Source organism: Pan troglodytes, chromosome 17 (assembly GCF_028858775.2).
Source record: "Pan troglodytes isolate AG18354 chromosome 17, NHGRI_mPanTro3-v2.0_pri, whole genome shotgun sequence".
In the NCBI taxonomy this organism is placed as follows: Eukaryota; Metazoa; Chordata; class Mammalia; order Primates; family Hominidae; genus Pan; species Pan troglodytes.
This window is the reverse complement of record NC_072415.2, coordinates 1,347,501-1,365,000: the sequence shown is the minus strand read 5'-3', so window position 1 is coordinate 1,365,000 and position 17,500 is coordinate 1,347,501. Positions and strand designations below refer to the sequence as shown.

The following is a 17,500-nucleotide window of genomic DNA, read 5'->3' as shown; positions in this document are numbered from 1 at the left end:
CCGCGTGGGCAAGCGGGCGGGTCTGCAGTTGTGAGGCTTTTCCCCCCGCTGCTTCCCGCCTCAGGCCTCCCTCCCTAGGAAAGCTTCACCCTGGCTGGGTCTCGGTCACCTTTAATCGTGATGTTTTAGTTTCTCCGCCCTCCGGCCAGCAGAGTTTCACAATGCGAAGGGCGCCACGGCTCTAGTCTGGGCCTTCTTAGTACTTGCCCAAAATAGAAACGCTTTCTGAAAACTAATAACTTTGCTCACTTCAGATTTCCAGGGACGGTGCCTTGGCCCGTGTTTGTTGGCTTGTTTTGTTTTGTTTTGTTTTGTTTTGTTCGTGTTTTTCCTTTCTCGTATGTCTTTCTTTTCAGGTGAAGTAGAAATCCCCAGTTTTCAGGAAGACGTCTATTTCCCCCAAGACACGTCAGCTGCTGTTTTTTCCTGTTGTTAACTAGCGCTTTTGTGAATCTCTCAACGTGCAGTGAGAGCCGGTTGATGTTTACTATATACTTCATCATGACATCTTATTTTCTAGAAATCCGTAGGCGAATGCTGCTGCTGCTCTTGTTGCTGTTGTTGTTGTTGTCGTTGCTGTTGTCGTTGTCGTTGTTGTTGCCGTTGTTTTCAAAGTATACCCCGGCCACCGTTTATGTGATCAAAAGCATTATAAAATATGTGTGATTATTTCTTGAGCACGCCCTTCCTCCCCCTCTCTCTGTCTCTCTGTCTGTCTCTGTCTCTCTCTTTCTCTGTCTGTCTTCTCTCTCTCTCTCTCTCTCTGTGTCTCTCTCTCTCTGCCTGTCTGTTTCTCTCTCTCTGTCTCTCTCTCTCTGCCTGTCTCTCTCACTGTGTCTGTCTTCTGTCTTACTCCCTTTCTCTGCCTGTCTGCCTGTCTGTCTGTCGGTCTCTCTCTCTCTCTCTCCCCCTGTCTGTATGTTTCTCTCTGTCTCTGTCTCTCTCTCTCTTTCTGTGTCTCTCTCTCCGTCTCTGTCTTTCTCTGTCTGTCTGTCTCTCTCTTTCTTTCTCTCTGTCTCTCTCTGCCTGTCTCTGTCACTCTGTCTGTCTTCTGTCTTACTCTCTCTCTGCCTGCCTGTCTCTCTCACTCTCTCTCTGCGTGTCTCTCTCTCTCTTTCTTTCTCTCTGTCTCTCTCTGCCTGTCTGTCTCACTCTGTCTGTCTTCTGTCTTACTCTCTCTCTGCCTGCCTGTCTCTCTCACTCTCTCTCTGCGTGTCTCTCTCTCTCTCTCTCTTTCTGTCTGTTTCTCTCTGTCTCTCTCTGTCCGTGTCTGTCTTTCTTTGTCTGTCTCTCTTGGTCTTTCCTTCTCTCTGTCTCTGTCTCTCTCATTGTGTCTGTCTTCTGTCTTAGTCTCTCTGTCTCTCTCCCTGTCTGTCTGTTTGTCTCTCTCTCTCTCTCTGTCTTTGTCTTTCTTTCTCTCTGTCTCTGTCTCTCTGTCTCTCTCTCTGTGTGTCTGTCTTCTCTCTTACTGTCTTTCTCTGCCTGTCTGTCTGTCTGTCTCTCTCTGTCTCTCTCTCTCTCTCTCTCTCTCTCTCCCCCCCCCCCCGTCGGCTGTTTCTCTGTCTCTGTCTGTGTCTCTCTTTCTGTCTGTTTCTCTCTGTCTTTCTCTCTCTGTCTCTTTCTCTCTGTCTCTCTGTCTGTCTCTGTCTCTGTCTCTCTCTCTCTCTCTCTCTCTCTCTCTCTCTCTCTGTGTGTGTGTGGGGGGGGGTGTGGGGGTGTGTGTGTGTCTGCCTTCTGTCTTACTCTCTTTCTCTGCCTGTCTGTCTGCCTGTCTGTTTGTCTCTCTCTCTCTCTGCCTGTCTCTCTCCCTTCCTGTCTCTGTTTCTCTCTCTTTCTGTTTCTCTCTGTCTCTGTCCATCTGTGTCTTTCTCCGTCTGTCTCTTTATCTGTCTCTCTCTCTCTCTCTTTTTCTGTCTTTCCCTCTTTGTGTATCGTTGTCTCTCTCTGTCTGTCTCTGTCTCTCTGTCTCTGTCTCTCTGTCTCTCTCTCTCTCTCTCTCTCTCTCTCTCTCTCTCTGTCTGTCTGTCTCGGTCTCTGGCTCTGGCTCTCGCTATCTCCCGCCCTCTCTTTTTTTGCAAAATAAGCTCAAGTACATCTAATCTAATCCCTCACCAAGGCCCGAATTCTTAACTTCTGACATCCCAGATTTGATCTCCCTACAGAATGCTGTACAGAACTGGCGAGTTGATTTCTGGACTTGGATACCTCATAGAAACTACATAGGAATAAAGATCCAATCCTAAAATCTGGTGTGGCTTCTCCCTCGACTGTCTCGAAAAATCGTACCTCTGTTCCCCTAGGATGCCGGAAGAGTTTTCTCCATGTGCATCTGCCCGTGTCCTAAGTGATCTGTGACCGAGCCCTGTCCGTTCTGTCTCAAATATGTATGTGCAAACACTTCTCTCCATTTCCACAACTACCCACGGCCCCTTGTGGAACCACTGGCTCTTTGAAAAAAATCCCAGAAGTGGTTTTGGCTTTTTGGCTAGGAGGCCTAAGCCTGCTGAGAACTTTCCTGCCCAGGATCCTGTGTGAACAAAAGTGCCTCTGCTGGGAGCTGGGATCGTCGGGACCATGCTTGCTAGCGCTGGATGAGTCTCTGGAAGGACGCACGGGACTCCGCAAAGCTGACCTGTCCCACCGAGGTCAAATGGATACCTCTGCATTGGCCCGAGGCCTCCGAAGTACATCACCGTCACCAACCGTCACCGTCAGCATCCTTGTGAGCCTGCCCAAGACCCCGCCTCCGGGGAGACTCTTGGGAGCCCGGCCTTCATCGGCTAAAGTCCAAAGGGATGGTGACTTCCACCCACAAGGTCCCCACTGAACGGCGAAGATGTGGAGCGTAGGTCAGAGAGGGGACCGGGAGGGGAGACGTCCTGACCGGCGATGAGTTCCCTAGGCTCTGGCCACCCCACCCATGCCCCACGTCCCACGTCCCGGGCACCCGCGGGACACCGCCGCTTGATCCCCTCCTCTGTCCACAGCCGGCCCCACCCCACCACGCAACCCACGCACACACGCTGGAGGTTCCAAAAGCACACGGTGTGAATAGAGCCTGACGGAGCGAGAGCCCATTTCACGAGGTGGGAGGGGTGGGGGTGGGGTGGGTTGGGGGTTGTGGGGTCTGTGGAGAGCCCGATTCTCCCTCTTGGGTGGCTACAGGCCAGAAATGAATATCGCTTCTTGGGCGGAGGGGCTTCCTTAGGCCATCACCGCTTGCGGGACTACCTCTCAAACCCTCCCTTGAGGCCACAAAATAGATTCCACCCCACCCATCGACGTTTCCCCCCGGGTGCTGGATGTATCCTGTCAAGAGACCTGAGCCTGACACCATCGAATTAAACACCTTTACTGGCTTGGTGGGTTTGTTTGTTTCTGAGATGGAGTCTTGCTCTGTCCCCCAGGCTGGAGTGCAGCGGCGTGATCTCAGCTCACTGGAACCTCTGCCTCCTGGGTTCAAGTGATTCTCCTGTCTCAGCGCCACCATGGCCGGCTCATATTTTTTTTTTTTTTTTTTTTTTTTTTTTTTTTTTTAGTAGACACGGGGTTTCACCCTCTTTCATTGGTTTTCACTGGAGATTCCAGATTCGAACCACACCTCATTCTGTGCCACAGAGAGACTTCTTCTTCTTCTTCTTCTTTTTAAGTGCAACGCAACATGTCTGCCTTATTTGAGTGGCTTCCTATATCATTATAATTGTGTTATAGATGAAGAAAAGGTATTAAACACTGTGCTAATGATAGCGAAAGTGAAGACAAAAGAAAGGCTATCCATTTTGTGGTTAGAATAAAGTTGCTCAGTATTTAGAGCTACCTAAATACGTCAGCATTTACACTCTTCCTAGTCAAAGCTGGCCGATCTGAATAATCCTCCTTGAAACACAATTTTTGATAGGGTTAAGATTTTTTTAAGAATGCGACTCCTGCAAAAGAGCTGAACAGACAATACACATTTAAAAACATCACAACACAAGGATCAACCAGACTTGGGAAAAAATCGAAAACGACACAAGTCTTATGAAGAACTGAGTTCTTAAAATAGGACGGAGAACATAGCCATCGGAAGAGAAGGCAGTATTGGCAAGTTGATTGTGACGTTGGTCAGCAGTAGCTGGCACTATCTTTTTGGCCATCTTTCGGGCCACGTAACTACTACAGCAAAATGAGATATGATCCATTGAACAACATATTCGCAAATCAAAAAATGTTTCCGTAATATAATGCTTCAGATTTAGAAGCAAATCAAATGATAGAACGCCACTGCTGTAATAAGTCACCCCAAAGACCACCGTATCTGACAAAATAACTACCACAGGGTTATGACTTCAGAATTATACTTTCTCTTGATATTTACTTATGTATGTATTTATTTTTTTAATGTATTTCTCTTGAGACGGCGTCTCGCTCTGTCGCCCAGGCTGGAGTGCAATGGTGTGATCTCGGCTCACTGCAACCGCCACCTCTCCGGGTTCAAGCGATTCTCCTGCCTCAGCCTCCCGAGTAGCTGGGACTACAGGTGCCCACCACCACGCCCAGCTAATCTTTATACTTTTAATAGAGACGGGGTTTCACCGTGTTGGCCCGGATGGTCTCGATCTCTTGACCTCGTGACCCGCCCGCCTCGGCCTCCCAAAGTGCTGGGATGACAGGCGTGAGCCACTGCGCCCGGCCTTCTCTTGACGTTTAAACTATGAAGTCAGTCCAGAAAAATGCAATCAATGTCAACGGTGAGTATGCTGTTGAGGCAGAGGGAGGACCACACTTTCTCATGTCTTATTCAGTTGATCACAATAGGACCTAGGTAGTAATTTCCTATGTGCCCACTTATACACGAGTACAAAAGAGTCAAACAGAGAGACCGCTACATGAAAGGGTACGTGAAGTTCTTCATAGTAACTCCGTAAACTGGAACACTGTCAAAAAGCAGCAGCTCGTGAGTTGTTTCCATCTATTTTTCTATTCTCCGATAAGTGAACTATGCTATTCCTTTCCAATCTCCCAAGCGCTCCTTGTCCCCATCACCACTTCGGTGCTCGAAGAAAAAGTAACAAATCAAGTCACACAACTAAAGAAACACATACACGAACCAAAGACAACTACAGCGTCTGCAAAAGTTTGCTAGAAGACTGAAACTGTTGAGTATAAGGATCTGGTATTCTAGGATCATGAGTTCATTTCAGAGTTTGTTCAAGACATACGTTTCATAAGGAAACATCTTAGTTAGAAGTTATTCAGCACTATGTACCATCCCTAAGTATTTTTAACCAAATTCGTGACAATAAAGAGCTATCTAACCAGAAAAACTAGCGAGTACCGGCACCATCCATAGGGCTTTGTCTTTACACTTCATTACCACTTACCATGCCTTACAATGTCTGGGATTGACCCTGATAGCATTTCGAAAACAAGCTGATGCTTTGTCCAATTCTTCAGTGAAGACAAGCTCACGCCCTAATGCACTATAGGCATAAGCATCATTTGGATCCACTTCGAGAGTTCTCTGGAAGAATTGAATCGCAATATCGTGTTCCCGTTGCAGACCGAAACAGTTCCCTGCAGCACACCAGGCCTCTGGCTGGCGAAGTTTTATCCCTGTCTGTGAAGTCTTTGGACAGAACTGAAAGAGCAACATCTTTCGGAGGATGCCAAAGTGTTGTAGAGCAGATCTCCATGCCTTCGACTCTGTAATTCTCAATCCTTCTAACCTCTGAGAATTTTCTTTCAGCTTGCGTGGACTCTGAAAGTTTAAAATAGGCCCTTCCAATTTGGCACAGTACCCAACCGGTATTGCGGTGGTGAGAAGCTAGATGGCTCAAGATACTGACTGACAGCTTCTTTGCCGTGGTGAGAACACAAAGCTAAATAACCTTTCCCCCTTTCACGAGGAAGGCTCATCAAGCCTTCCGCTGCTGCTGCTTTTTGTAGATTAAAAGCCTGAATCTGAGGCGCGATTGCGGCTATTTTCCCTTCTGGAATGATGGAAGAGTCCAATTTTGTCACTTCCATGGCTATCACTTATGTTCGGTGGAGTTATTCCTCCTTTATTAGCTTTACTTTTTGTTTTTCTGTTTGGGATTTTAGGTGGAAACTTCCCTTTTAATTTTCTCCTATTCTCCTCGGTTGTGGAGCTGTCACTAGTCAAGAGTCGTGAATTTCTTCGAGGCGGTGCATTTGGGGGAGATGCCATAGTGGGGCTCAATACCTGAGGTGTTGCCCTTGTCGGCGCACCAGAACTTTGTGTTTTTGCAAGAATTGGGGTTACCTTTCGGCTCTTTCCCCTCTGCGAGAAGACAGACTGTGTTCCGGTTTGGCCGATTCTGGCAACAGACTTTTTTGAAGGGGCTCCGGTGGATGGCACGTCAACGACAGAAGGTGTCTAATACCAGTGCAGTTTTGTCCATAGGATCCGTCTCCGGGACTTGGGGCTTCTAATGGCAAAATGCCAACGCTTGGGGCTCATGGACTAACTGCTGCTGGTCCTCCTAATACACTTCGACCAGTTTTTGGTTTATGTTGAACCTGTTTAGATCATATGGAAGTTCCTGTTCCCAGTGGGACAGTATCAGGTGAAAGGACAGCTGAATCGATAGAAGACACTGGGGAGTCTGTATTCAAGGAGTACTTTGAATTGGAAGATTCTCAATTCAATCCGTTTAATTCAACGGTGTCCTGGGGTGTTTCCGTAAGAACGGTCTCAGGCTGTCTGTGACATAAACTAGGACGAGGTCCCAGTGTTTTGGCGCAACACTTGGACAGGCAGTTGCTAAAGCTCTCTAGAGATGTGAATCAAAATGTTTGGTCAGGATCTGGCTTTTCCCCCCTGTTTCACATCATGATTCAAAGGGACACCGGAGGAAAGGATTTCAACGAAGGCTCTTTTGGTCACATTCTGATCCTTTGGTAAGCCGATCTGCCTTGCAATATACATGTCCCAACGATGGACGGGGAAAGCGAGCTGAATCAGCAAACTCAGGAACAATAATATCATCGTGGCTTTTCTGCTTATGAAACACTCCACCCGATAAGATTTGATCCCCTTCTGCAAGCTTGCTGAGATCAACACAACATTTCGCAAGCAGGTATTTGCATTGCGGTGTAGTACAACTGTGTCCTTTCCAGAGTCTATATGTTTTATAGGCCTTTCCTGAGCGGTAAGAAGAGGTTGCCAGTAAAAACAAGGCTTCTTCTGAGTGTACTTCTGCATAGAGGCGTTCTGCGAGGAAAACCGCATCTCGGTAGGCATAGTGGCTTCGTGCTTGCCATATAGCAGCCTGGACGGGTCCCTGCAGCACCGCCATCCTCGAGGCTCAGGCCCACTTTCTGCAGTGCCTCAGGCACCGCCCCCCCACCCCCCCACCCCCCACCCCCATAGCGGCTCCGGCCCGGCCAGCCCCGGCTCATTTAAAGTCACCAGCGACCGTTACCGACCGTTTACCGTGGGATGGGGGAGTCCGAGCCAGAATGACTTCTTTATCCTGCCGACTCTGGAAAGCCCGGCCCCTTGTGATCCATTGCAAACCGAGAGTCACCTCGTGTTTAGAACACGGATCCACTCCCAAGTTCAGTGGGGGGATGTGAGGGATGTGGCAGGTAGGACGAAGGACTCTCTTCCTTCTGATTCGGTCTGCACAGTGGGGCCTAGGGCTGGAGCTCTCTCTGTGCGGACCGCTGACTCCCTCTACCTTGGGTTCCATCGGCCCCACCCTGGAACGCGGGCCTTGGCAGATTCTGGCCCTTCCTGGCCCTTCAGTCGCTGTCAGAAACCCCATCTCGTGCTCGGATGCCCCGAGTGACTGTGGCTCGCACCTCTCCGGAAACATTGGAAATCTCTCCTCTACGCGCGGCCACCTGAAACCACAGGAGCTCGGGACACACGTGCTTTCGGGAGAGAATGCTGAGAGTCTCTTGCCGACTCTCTCTTGACTTGAGTTCTTCGTGGGTGCGTGGTTAAGACGTAGTGAGACCAGATGTATTAACTCAGGCCGGGTGCTGGTGGCTCGCGCCTGTAACCCCAGCACTTTGGGAGGCCGAGGCCGTAGGATCCCTCGAGGAATCGCCTAACCCTGGGGAGGTTGAGGCTGCAGTGAGTGAGCCATAATTGTGTCACTGCGCTCCAGTCTGGGCGAAAGACAGAATGAGGCCCTGCCACAGGCAGGCAGGCAGGCAGGCAGGCAGGCAGGCAGAAAGACAACAGCTGTATTATGTTCTTGTCAGGGTAGGAAGCAAAAATAACAGAATACAGCACTTATTTTTTTTTTTCCCCTTCGGACGGAGTTTCACTCTTGGTGCCCACGCTGGAGTGCAGTGGCACCATCTCGGCTCACCGCAACCTCCACCTCTCGCGTTCAAACGATTCTCCTGCCTCAGCCTCCTGAGTAGCTGGGATTACAGGCAGGGGCCACCACACCCGGCTGATTTTGTATTGTTAGTAGAGACGGCATTTCTCCATGTGGGTCAGGCTGGTCTCGAACTGGCGACCCCAGTGGATCTGCCCGCCTCGCCCTCCCAAAGTGCTGGGGTGACAGGCGTGAGCCATCGTGACCGGCCGGCTACGTTTTTTTTTTTAAATTATTTTACTTTTTTTTAGTTTTCAATTTTAATCTATTTATTTATTTATTTACATTTATTGATTTATGTATTTACTTATTTATTTATTTTCGAGACAGACTCTCGCTCTGTTGCCCAGACTGGAGTGCAGCGGCGCGATTTCGGCTCACTGCAAGCTCTGCCTCCCGGGTTCACGCCATTCTCCTGCCTCAGCCTCCCAAGTAGCCGGGACTACAGGCGCCCACCACTGTGCCTGGCTGACTTTTTGTATTTTGAGTAGAGATGGGGTTTCACTGTGGTAGCCAGGATGGTCTCGATCTCCTGACCCTGTGATCCGTCCACCTCGGCCTCCCAAAGTGCTGGGATGACAGGCGTGAGCCACCGCCCCCGGCCTATTTATCTATTTATTAACTTTGAGTCCAGGTTATGAAACCAGTTAGTTTTTGTAATTTTTTTTTTTTTTTTTTTTTTTTTGAGACGAGGTTTCACCGTGTTGCCAAGGCTTGGGCCGAGGGATCCACCGGCCCTCGGCCTCCCAAAAGTGCGGGGATGACAGGCGCGAGCCTACGGCGCCCGGACCCCCCCTTCCCCCCTCCCCCGCTTGTCTTCCCGACAGACAGTTTCACGGCAGAGCGTTTGGCTGGCGTGCTTAAATTCATTCTAAATAGAAATTTGGGGCGTCAGCTTCTGGCCTCATGGACTCTGAGCTGAGGAGTCCCCTGGTCTGTCTATCACAGGACCGTACACGTAAGGAGGAGAAAAATCGTAACGTTCAAAGTCAGTCATTTTGTGATACAGAAATACACAGATTCACCCAAAACACAGAAACCAGTCTTTTAGAAATGGCCTTAGTCCTGCTGTCCGTGCCAGTGATTCTTTTCAGTTTGGACCTTGACTGAGAGAATGCCCAGTCGGTCTCTCGTCTCTGGACGGAAGTTCCAGATGATCCGATGGGTGGGGGACTTAGGCTGCGTCCCCCCAGGAGCCCTGGTCGATTAGTTGTGGGGATCGCTTTGGAGGGCGCGGTGACCCACTGTGCTGTGGGAGCCTCCATCCTTCCCCCCACCCCCTCCCCAGGGGATCCCAATTCATTCCGGGCTGACACTCTCACTGGCAGACGTCGGGCATCACCTAGCGGTCACTGTGACTCTGAAAACGGAGGCCTCACAGAGGAAGGGAGCACCAGGCCGCCTGCGCACAGCCTGGGGCAACTGTGTCTTCTCCACCGCCCCCACCCCCACCTCCAAGTTCCTCCCTCCTTTGTTGCCTAGGAAATCGCCACTTTGACGACTGGGTCTGATTGACCTTTGATCAGGCAAAAACGAACAAACAAATAAATAAATAAAATAACACAAAAGTAACTAACTGAATAAAATAAGTCAATACAATCCATTGCAATGCAATAAAATACCACACGATACGATAGGATACAATACAATACAATACAATACAATACAATACAATACAATACAATAGGCCGGGTGCGGTGGCTCATGCCTGTCATCCCATCACTTTGGGAGGCCGAGGTGGACGCATCACCTGAAGTCGGGAGTTGGAGACAAGCCCGACCAACATGGAGAAATCCCGTCTCAATTGAAAATACAAAACTAGCCGGGCGCGGTGGCACATGCCTCTAATCCCAGCTGCTAGGAAGGCTGAGGCAGGAGAATCGCTTGAACCTGGGAAGCGGAGGTTGCGGTGAGCCGAGATTGCGCCATCGCACTCCAGTCTGAGCAAAAACAGCGAAACTCCGTCTCAAAAATAAATAAATAAATAAATAAATAAATACACAAATACATAAATTAAAATAAATAAATACAATGCAATAAAATAAATGGGCCCTGCGCGGTGGCTCAAGCCTGTCACCCCCTCACTTTGGGAGGCCAAGGCCGGTGGATCAAGAGGCGGTCAGACCAACAGGGCCAGTATGGTGAAACCCCGTCTCTACTCACAATACACAGAATTAGCCGGGCGCCGTGCTGTGCTGTACTGTCTGTAATCCCAGCTACTCGGGAGGCCGAGCTGAGGCAGGAGAATCGCTTGAACCTGGGAGGTGGAGGTTGCAGTGAGCCGAGATCGTGCCACTGCACCCCAGCCTGGGCGACAGAGCGAGACTCCGTCTCAAAAAAATGAAAATGAAAATGAAATGCAACAAAATAATTAAAAAGTGAGTTTCCGGGGAAAAAGAAAAAACAACAACAACAACAACAACAACAACAACAACAACAACAACAACAAAAAACAACCCCACCGTGACATCCACGTACGTACGCCTCTCGCCTTTCGAGGCATCAAACACGTTAGGAATTATGCGTGATTTCTTTTTTTTAACTTAATTTTATTTTATTATCATGATTTCTGTTTCGAGACGGAGTCTCGGAGGCCCGCCCTCCCTCCGTCCCATTCCCTGGTTGCCCAGACAACCTCAGGAGACAGACCCTGGCTGGGCCAGATTGTTCTTCTCCTCGGTCGATGGTTTCCTTGTCTTTCTTCGTGTCTTTAACCCGCGTGGACTCTTCCGCTCGGGTTTGACAGATGGCAGCTCCACTTTAGGCCTTGTTGTTGTTGGGGACTTTCCCGATTCTCCCCAGATGTAGTGAAAGCAGGTAGATTTGCCTTGCCTGGCCTTGCCTGGCCCTTGCCTTTTCTTTCTTTCTTTCTTTCTTTCTTTCTTTCTTTCTTTCTTATTACTTTCTTTTTTTCTTCTTCTTCTTCCTTTTTTTTTTTTTTTTTTTTTTTTTTTTGAGACAGAGTTTCACTCTTGTTGCCCAGGCTAGAGGGCAATGGCGCGATCTCGGCTCACCGCACCCTCCGCCTCCCAGGTTCAAGCGATTCTCCTGCCTCGGCCTCCTGATTAGCTGGGATTACAGGCATGGGCCACCGTGCCTGGCTGATGTTTGTACTTTTAGTAGAGACGGTGTTTTTCCATGTTGGTCAGGCTGGTCTCCAACTCCCAACCTCAGGTGGTCCGCCTGCCTTGGCCTCCCAAAGTGCTGGGATGACAGGCGTGAGCCACAGCGCCCAGCCTCTCTCTCTCTCTCTCTCTCTCTCTCTCTCTCTCTCTCTCTCGCTTGCTTGCTTGCTTGCTTGCTTTCGTGCTTTCTTGCTTCCTTGTTTTCTTTCTTTCTTTTGTTTCTTTCTTGCTTGCTTTCTTGCTTGCTTGTTTTCTTGCTTTCTTGCTTTCTTTTCTTTCTTGCTTGCTTGCTTTCTTGCTTTCCTTTCTTTTTCTTTCTTGGTTTCTTGCTTGCTTGTTTCGTGCTTTCTTGCTTTCTTTTCTTTCTTGCTTGCTTGCTTTCTTGCTTTCCTTTCTTTTTCTTTCTTGGTTTCTTGCTTGCTTGCTTTCGTGCTGTCTTGTTTTCTAGCTTTCTTGCTTGCTTGCTTGCTTGCTTGCTTGCTTTCGTGCTTTCTTGCTTTCTTGTTTTCTTGCTTTCTTTCTTTCTTTTGTTTCTTTCTTGCTTTCTTTTCTTTCTTGCTTGCTTTCTTGCTTTCTTTTCTTTTTCTTTCTTTCTTTCTTGCTTTCTTGCTTTCTTGTTTTCTTGCTTTCTTGCTTGCTTTCGTGCTTTCTTGTTTTCTTGCTTTCTTTCTTTTGTTTCTTTCTTTCTTGCTCTCTCGCTTGCTTGCTTGCTTTCGTGCTTTCTTGTTTTCTTGGTTTCTTTCTTTCTTTCTTTTGTTTCTTTCTTGCTTGCTTTCTTGCTTTCTTGTTTTCTTGCTTTCTTGCTTTCTTTCCTGCTTTCTTTCTTGCTTTGTTTTCTTTCTAGCTTTCTTTTCTTTCTTGCTTGCTTTCTTGCTTTCTTTTCTTTTTCTTTCTTTCTTTCTTGCTTTCTTTTTTCTTGCTTTCTTGCTTTCTTTTCTCTTTCTTTCTTTCCTGCTTTTTTGCTTTCTTGCTTGCTTTCTTGCTTGCTTGCTTTCTGTCCTTTCTTTCTTTCTGTCCTTTCTTTCTTTCTTTCTTTCTTTCTTTCTTTCTTTCTTTCTGTTTCGTCCTTTTGAGACAGAGTTTCACTCTTGTTTCCACGGCTAGAGTGCAATGGCGCGATCTTGGCTCACCGCACCTTCCGCCTCCCGGGTTCGAGGGCTTCTCCTGCCTCAGCCTCCTGATTAGCGGGGATTACAGGGAGGCACCCCCACGCCTGGCTTGGCTGATGTTTGTGTTTTTAGTAGGCACACCGTGTCTCTCCGTGTTGGTCAGGCTGGCCTCCGACTCCCGACCTCAGGTGATGCGCCCACCTCGGCCTCTCTCGAAGTGCTGGGATGACGGGCGTGAGCCACCGTGCCCGGCCTGTTGACTCCTTTCCTTTTTTTTTATTTCTTTCGTTTCCATGTATTTACTGACGTTTATTAATGTAAACATTTTTGTACATTTGTATGTAAACGACAATGCGTATATCTTTGCATTTACTACTCTCGTGTGTAGTAAACACGTACCGATTGTATAGAAACATACTTCTATATGACAGATGTAGGTGTTTCTGTTATACAAAGAAATACACATCGCTCTACAGAGAAGCGATCGTCGAGAAATACGTTTACGTTTACGTACGAAAAGTGTTGTATTTATGTTTATAAATGAACAGGTGTACGTAGTTATCTCTGTTTTCTTTCTTCCTCTCCTTTACGTTTTTCTTCCTTCCTTTCTTCCTTTCTCTCCTTCTTTAGGTTTTTCTTCCTCTCTTCCTTTCCTTCTCTCTCTCTTTCTGATCTTTTCTCCTTCGTGCTTTATTTCTCTTTCGTTCCCTGTCTCTCCTTCTTTTTTCTTTCCTCTCTGTTTCTTTTTCCCTTCTTTCCTTCGTTTCTTTCCCCATTCTTTCTCTCTTTTTCATGTTTCTTTCCTTTCCGTCTGTCTTTTAAAAATGGAGTGTTTCAAAAGTTTTCTCTGTGTATCGACGTTTTTTAAATTGTCTCTCTTTTCTCCATTGTCTTCCTCCCTCCCTCCCTCCCTGCTCCCTTCCCTCCCTCCTTCCCTTTCACCATCTGTCTCTTTTCCCCATTCCCCGCCCCCCCCCCCCCGTCTGTCTCTGCGTGGATTCCGGAAGAGCCTATGCATTTTGCCTCTCCGTGTGTCTGCAGCGACCCGCGACCGAGTCCTTGTGTGTTCTTTCTCCCTCCCTCCCTCCCTCCCTCCCTCCCTGCTTCCGAGATGCATCTCCGAACACCCACGCGCCGTGGGTTGTCTTCTGACTCTGTCGCGGTCGAGGCAGAGACGCGTTTTGGGCACCGTGTGTGTGGGGTTGGGGCAGAGGGGCTGCGTTTTCGGCCTCGGGAAGAGCTTCTCGGCTCACGGTTTCGCTTTTGCGGTCCACGGGCCGCCCTGCCTGCCATCCGGATCTGTCTCGCTGACGTTCGCGGCGGTCGTCGGGCTCCATCTGGCGGCCGCTTTTAGATCGTGCTCTCGGCTTCCGGAGCTGCGGTGGCAGCTGCCGAGGGAGGGGACCGTCCCCGCTGTGAGCTGTGCAGAGCTCCGGAAAGCCCGCGGTCGTCAGCCCGGCTGGCCCGGTGGCGCCAGAGCTGTGGCGCGTCGCTTGTGAGTCAGAGCTCTGGCGTGCAGGTTTATGTGGGGGAGAGGCTGTCGCTGCGCTTCTGGGCCCGAGCCGGGCGTGGGGCTGCCCGGGCCGGTCGACCAGCGCGCCGCAGCTCCCGAGGCCCGAGCCGCGACCCGCGGGGACCCGCCGCGCGTGGCGCGGGAGGCTGGGGACGCCCTTCCCGGCCCGGTCGCGGGTCCGTCCGCGCTCATCCTGGCCGTCTGAGGCGGCGGCCGAATTCGTTTCCGAGTCCCCGTGGGGAGCCGGGGACCGTCCTGCCCCCGTCCCCCGGGTGCCGGGGAGCGGTCCCCGGGCCGGGCCGCGGTCCCTCTGCCGCGATCCTTTCTGGCGAGTCCCCGTGCGGAGTCGGAGAGCGCTCCCTGAGCGCGCGTGCGGCCCGAGAGGTCGCGCCTGGCCGGCCTTCGGTCCCTCGTGTGTCCCGGTCGTAGGAGGGGCCGGCCGAAAATGCTTCCGGCTCCCGCTCTGGGGACACGGGCCGGCCCCCTGCGTGTGGCACGGGCGGCCGGGAGGGCGTCCCTGGCCCGGCGCTGCTCCCGCGTGTGTCCCGGGGTTGACCAGAGGGCCCCGGGCGCTCCGTGTGTGGCTGCGATGGTGGCGTTTTTGGGGACAGGTGTCCGTGTCGCGCGTTTCCTGGGCCGGCGGCGTGGTCGGTGACACGACCTCCCGGCCCCCGGGGAGGTATATCTTTCACTCCGAGTCTGCATCTTGGGCCACCGGGTTATTGCTGACACGCTGTCCTCTGGCGACCTGTCGCTGGAGAGGTTGGGACTCCGGATGCGTGCGGGGCTCTGGCCTACCGGTGACCCGGCTAGCCGGCCGTGCTCCTGCTTGAGCCGCCTGCTGGGGCCCGCGGGCCTGCTGTCCTCTCGCGCGCCCGGGCGTGTCCCGACTCCCGGTGCCGGCCCGGGTCCGGGTCTCTGACCCGCCTGGGGGCGGCGGGGAAGGCGGCGAGGGCCACCCTGCCCCCGTGCGCTCTCCGCTGCGGGCGCCCGGGGCGGCCGCGACAACCCCACCCCGCTGGCTCCGTGCCGTGCGTGTCAGGCGTTCTCGTCTCCGCTGGGTTGTCCGCCGCCCCTTCCCCGGAGCAGGGCGTCGGCCGGCCGGCCGGCCGACCTCCGCTCCCGGGGGGCTCTTCGTGATCGATGTGGTGACGTCGTGCTCTCCCGGGCCGGGTCCGAGCCGCGACGGGCGAGGGGCGGACGTTCGTGGCGAACGGGACCGTTCTTCTCGCTCCGCCCCGCGGGGTCCCCTCGTCTCTCCTCTCCCCGCCTGCGGGTGGCGCGTGTGGGGGAGGCGTGTGGGGTGCGGAGCCCGGCCCGACCTCGCCGTCCCGCCCGCTGCCTTCTGCGTCGCGGGGCGGCGGGGTCCTCTGACGCGGCAGGCACCCCTCGCTGTCGCCTCCAGTGGTTGTGGACATGCGGGCGGCCCCCCTCCGCGGCGGTGGGGGGTGCCGTCCCGCCGGCCCGTCGTGCTGCCCTCTCGGGGGGTGTGCGCGAGCGTCGGCTCCGCTTGGGCCTTTGCGGTGCTCCTGGAGCGCTCCGGGTTGTCCCTCAGGTGCCCGAGGCCGAGCGGTGGTGTGTCGTTCCCGCCCCCAGCGCCCCCTCCTCCGGTCGCCGCCGCGGTGTCCGCGCGTGGGTCCTGAGGGAGCTCGTTGGTGTGGGGTTCGAGGCGGTCGAGTGAGACGAGACGCGCCCCTCCCACGCGGGGAAGGGCGTCCGGCGAGCGCACGTCCCGTGCTCCCCTCTGGCGGGTGCGCGCGGGCCGTGTGAGCGATCGCGGTGGGTTCGGGCCGGTGGCGCGTGCGCCGGCCGGCCGCCGAGGGGCTGCCGTTCTGCCTCCGACCGGTTGTGTGTGGGTTGACTTCGGGGGTGCTTTGCCTCGGAAGGAAGGAGGCGGGTGGACGGGGGGGCCTCGTGGGGTTGCGCGCACGCGCGCACCAGCCGGGCCCCCGCCCTGACCGCGGACGCTCAAGGTGGCCGCACGCAGGTGTTTCCTCGTACTGCAGGCCCCCCTCCCTTCCCCAGGCGTCCCTCGGCGCCTCTGCGGGCCCGAGGAGGGGCGGCTGGCGTGTGGGGGAGCGTGACCCACCCTCGGTGAGAAAGCCTTCTCTAGCGATCCGAGAGGCGTGCCTTGGGGTACCGGATCCCCCGGACTGCCGCCTCTGTCTCTGCCTCCGTGATGGGAGCGCTGCCGTAGCGACTCGCTCGCAGAGGACCCTCCTCCCCTTCCCCCTCGACGGGGTTCGCGGGGGAGAGCGAGGGTTTCCGCCGGCCACCGCCGTGGTGGCCGAGCGCGGCTCGTCGCCTACTGTGGCCCGCGCCTCCCCCTTCTGAGTCGGGGGAGGATCCCGCCGGGCCGGGCCCTGGCGTCCCAGCGGGTTGGGACGTGGCGGCCGGCGGGCGGTGGGTGTGCGCGCGCGGCGTTCCGTCTGGCGCGTGACCCCCTCCGCCGCGAGTCGGCTCTCCGCCCGCTCCCGTGTGCCGAGTCGTGACCGGTGCCCACGACCGCGTTTGCGTGGCGCGGGGTCGGGCCGCCTGGCCCTGGGAAAGCGTCCCACGGTGGGGGCGCGCCGGTCTCCCGGAGCGGGACCGGGCCGGAGGATGGACGAGAGAATCACGAGCGCGGTGGTGGTGCTGGCGTTGTCGGGCTTGTGGCTGCGGTCGCTTTGGGGCCCCCGGTGGCGGGACCCCGGGGCTCGCGAGGCGGGTCTCGGTGGGGGCCGAGGGCCGTCCGGCGTCCCGGGCGGGGCGCCGCGGGACCGCCCTCGTGTCTGTGGCGGTGGGATCCCGCGGCCGTGTTTTCCTGGCGGCCCGGCCGTGCCTGAGGTTTCTCCCCGAGCCGCCGCCTCTGCGGGCTCCCGGGTGCCCTTGCCCGTCTGTGCCCTCTTCCCCGCCCGCCGCCCGCCGATCCTCTCTTCTCCCCGAGCGGCTCACCGGCTTGACGTCGGTTGGTGGCCCCGTCTGGGACCGAACCCGGCACCGCCTTGTTGGGGGCGCCGCCGCCGGCCACTGGTTGGCCCGGTGTCCGCGTCCCCCGGCGCGCGCCTTCGGGACCGGGTCGGTGGCGCCCCGCGTGGGGCCCGGTGGGCTTCCCGGAGGGTTTCGGGGGGTCGGCCTGTGGCGCGCGTGCGAGGGAAGAGAGGGTGCCGGGGGACCGGCCGCGACTGCGGCGGTGGTGGGGGGGAGCCGCGGGGAGCGCCGAGGGCCGGTCGGCCGCTCCGGGTGCCGCGCGGGGCCGCCTTCCCGCTCGGAGGCTGCCGGCGGTGAGACCCCCGCGTGTGTGTCCCGGCCGCGGTCGGCTGCGCCCGAGGGGTCCCGTGGCGTCCCCTTCCCCGCCGGCCGCCTTTCTCGCGCCTTCCCCGTCGCCTCGGCCTCGCCCGTGGTCCCTCGTCTTCTCCCGGCCCGCTCTTCCGA

The 17,500-nt window shown here is 54.2% G+C and overlaps 1 pseudogene; it reads right to left on the bottom strand.

Annotated features, from left to right (window-relative positions):
- Nucleotides 1-4,976: 4,976 nt before the first annotated feature.
- On the bottom strand, nt 4,977-7,360 carry LOC134808647 (cell division cycle protein 27 homolog; annotated as a pseudogene).
- Nucleotides 7,361-17,500: the final 10,140 nt, after the last annotated feature.